Below are 3,971 nucleotides of genomic sequence, written 5' to 3'. Positions count from 1 at the left end.
ATAGAAACCTATTTTTGGTAATGATGCTATGACAAGCAAATTAGGAAACAATGATCTTTTCAAGAAGTGTCTCTGCAATAGATATTCATATGCAAAAACTACAACAAAATAAAACAAAAACAAAAACAAAAACCAGAATGTTGATCTCTACCTCATATAATATATAAAAATCAACTCAAAATGGATTATAAACCCATTGTCAAATCTAAAACTGCCAAACTTCTGGAGAAAAACATAGGTGAGAAAATCTTAGTGACCAGAGATTTGCAAAATTTTAAGTATTATACAAAGCATGAACTCTAATTATAACAACTGTTAAAAAAAATGAAAAGATGAGCCACAGATTGGGAAAACATGTTTGTAAAACATATATTAAACAAAGGACATTCACCTAGAATAAATGAAGATATTTTACAACTCAAAAATAAAAAGAGGGACAACCCAATTAAAAATGGTGGAGATTTAAACATACTCTTCACCAAAGAAGATAAAAGGATGGCAAATAAGCACATATAAAGAGGCTTACTAACTTTAGACTTTAGGGAAATGCAAATTAAATCCACAGTGAGATACCCCTACACTCTCATATTAGAATGGCTGAAATGGATCTCATTGAAGATGGTGGCGCAATCTGTGTCTGGCATTTTCAGAAGAGCCTTTATGTGGACGGTCTCAGGGGCACCTGAAGAGAATTTTGGTCTTGATCCAGAAAAGAGAAAGAGCCAGTGGTTGCTGAGACAGTAAAAGAGGTGAAAAAAGAACTTATCCCGGTGTGTCCACCCTTACAAAGTCAAACATATACACCACCTGAAGGTCTCCAGAGTCGTTTGGAATCATGTTAAAGAAGTTTTTGGCTCATTTCTTCCTAGTAATTGGTGAGACATTCCCCTGGAAGATGGTTGTTCACAGTTCAAGCTCTTGGCACATTCAGCTGATGACTTGGGTCATGTAGTCCCTAACTCCAGACTCCACCAGTTGTGCAGGATTAGAGATGTTCTCGGTTTCTATAATGTCCCTCTTCAAGATAGATATAAATTTTATGAACTCAATGCCAGTAATCTGCTCCCCAATTTGAAAATCACTTGGAGTTACTAAGCTATTCGGAAGAGAAATACATTGAAATCATTTTATCACCGTGAGCAAGGGGGCTGCTTATTAGATTTTTTTTTTTTTTTTTTTTGAGACGGAGTCTCTGTCGCCCAGGCTGGAGTGCAGTGGCGCGATTTCGGCTCACTGCAAGCTCCGCCTCCCGGGTTCCTGCCATTCTCCTGCCTCAGCCTCCCGGGTAGCTGGGACTACAGGCACCCGCCACCACGCTGGGCTAATTTTTTTGTATTTTGAGTAGAGACGGGGTTTCACCGTGTTAACCAGGATGTTCTCGATCTCCTGACCTCCTGATCCGTCCGCCTCCGCCTCCCAAAGTGCTGGGATTACAGGCGTGAACCACCGCGCCCGGCCACGGGAGCTGCTTATTAGACTTTTTGATACTTTATCATGTGAAATACTATCAGAACCGTTCTCTAAACCCACTTTTTCTATAGAGGAATGTATCATGTCTTTTTTTTCTCATATTATGAATGGATAAAGAATAACAGGATTTTGTATTTTCATATTTGCTGAAATCATTTTTTAAATGAAATTAGGTCATTAATAATTTCTGAAAAACTTTGAGAGGACACTGTCATTAACTTGGATATAAGACAGGAGGACATTACAAGTTCAGATCCTTCATAGGCATAAAGTAATAGTTGTAAGAAAATATTTTCATCCTGTTAGGACTTTTATCTAGGATAGGTTACTGTATATTGCAAATATATGAATAAACTTGTATTACATAGATACCTATGAAAGAAACATGCAAGTATGTTGTACATTACATGTTGTACATTACTGACCATTCTAGATTACTTTGTTTTGGAATTAAAGGTTTGTTAAACTGTTAAAAAGTGGCTGAAATGAAAGCAACTGACTATACCAATTTTGTCTGAGTCTGTGAAGTAACTGGAAGCCTCATACACTGCTGGTGGGAATGTGAAGTGTTGTTATTGCTTTAGAAAACTATTTAAAAGTTAAGCATACACTTACCATACGCTCCAGTCATTCCATTCTTAGGTACTTATCCAAGAGAAAAAAAAGCATATGTCCAAACAAAAACTGTGCGTAAATATTCATAGTGATTCACTACGTAATAGTCCCAAACTGAAAACAACCCAAGTGGTCCATCAACAGGTGAGTGGGTAGGCAACTTGTGCTACAGCTACACAAGGAAATATTGCTCAGCTGTAACAAGGGATGAACTCTTGATACACATAAGAATATGGATGAATCTCAAAATAATTATGCTGAGAGAAGAAATGAAACTATCTTTGCAGATTATGACAGTGAGAGAAGTCTAGCATGGCTGACTCCATCTTGCTTCTACCTTCACAGTCTTTGCTCACCCCTGAGGATAGACCAAGCTAAGCACTGGAATAATTTAGTTTACAGTTAAACTTTGAAGCAAGGATAATAATAGGTCCCTCCCTAAAATGAACCTTCTTGCCCAGGGACTGAAACCACCTTTGTAATACTAATGAAAGGTCACAAGATTAGAGTTATGGGAGGCACCTGAATTCTTCTGAAATGCAGGTGTACTTAAATGATAACCAGCTATTGTCCCCTAGCTTGATTTTCTATAATCTCTTGCTACTCAAGTCATGTGGTCAGAGGTCACAAGATTTGTTACTTCCCTTATTGCTCCTATATATAATATCACTATTGTAGAACCTAGGATTGGTCTTTTGAGATGTGTTTTAGACTTTTGCATTCTGGCAACTGACTGACTCCATCTGGTCCTGGGACTCATGACTCAACTGGTACTGTGGACCTCACTGAGAGATAGATTCAGTGCACAAGGACTATTTTCTACACTCCTATGATTTCATCCTCAACCAATCAGAAGCACTCATTCCCTAGGCCCCTGCCCATCAAATCATTTATAAAAACACTAATCTCTGAGTTCTCGGGGAGACCGATTTGAATAACTCCAGTCCTTTTGCATGGCTAGCTCTGCATTAATTAAACTATTTCTTTACTGCAATACCATGATCTCAGTGAATTGGTTTTGTCTGTGCAGCGGGCAAGAATAACCCATTAGGGGATTACAGAAAGCCAAACAAAACAAGTATATAGTTTATAATTCCATTTATGTAAATTTTTGGAAAATGCAGATGAATCGAGAGTAATAGCAGATCAGTGGTTGCTTAAGAAAAAAGTGGAGAGGAAAGAGAGACATTGAGGGATGTAGGAAGGGACTATAAAGAGACATAAGAAAACTTTTCGGTGTGATGAGTATGCTCATTACATTGATTGTGGTTTTGCTGGTGTGCATATATGTCAAGAATCATCAAAACATGTATAGTAAATATGTATAGTTTGTTATATGCTAATTATATCTCAGTAAAGCAGGGGAAGAGTTTTAAGAAGAAAAATATTGTGTATTATATGATACTATTTTTATGATACTATTTTCATAAAAATCACATCACACATATATGTATACATTAATAAAGGATTGGAAGAATATATTCTAACATGTGATGTGATTTCCTGAATATTCCAAATATTCTATAATAATCATTTATTTCTTTGTAATGAGAACCAATTAAAATCATTAGCCTGGTGAGTAGAGCATAGAAAGCATTCTCATACTCTAAGACAATGAACAAGACTCTTTGAATTAACTGTAGAACCTTAAAGACTATCTGGTCTCTTCCCCTTATTTTAAAAAAGAAACTGAGGCCGAGGAGAGGGAACAGATTTGCCAAAAGGTACAGAATAAAGTAATGATACTACTCAGACTAGAATGCAAATATGGGGACTTCTTTATAGAATTCGTTCCACTGTATTATATTTTCTTTTAAATTGCATTTCTCCTATTTTGACTTAATTTTAGACTTATAGAAAATTTGTAAATTCAGTATATTTCTTAT

At 36.4% G+C, this 3,971-nt stretch overlaps 1 pseudogene; it reads left to right on the top strand.

Annotated features, from left to right (window-relative positions):
• Positions 1–618: 618 nt before the first annotated feature.
• Positions 619–1,095, top strand: LOC104663671 (annotated as a pseudogene).
• The last annotated feature ends 2,876 nt before the right edge of the window (positions 1,096–3,971 follow it).

Source organism: Rhinopithecus roxellana, chromosome 11 (assembly GCF_007565055.1).
Source record: "Rhinopithecus roxellana isolate Shanxi Qingling chromosome 11, ASM756505v1, whole genome shotgun sequence".
NCBI classification, from domain to species: Eukaryota; Metazoa; Chordata; class Mammalia; order Primates; family Cercopithecidae; genus Rhinopithecus; species Rhinopithecus roxellana.
Note: the sequence above shows the minus strand (reverse complement) of the source record. Positions and strands in the feature narration are given on the sequence as shown.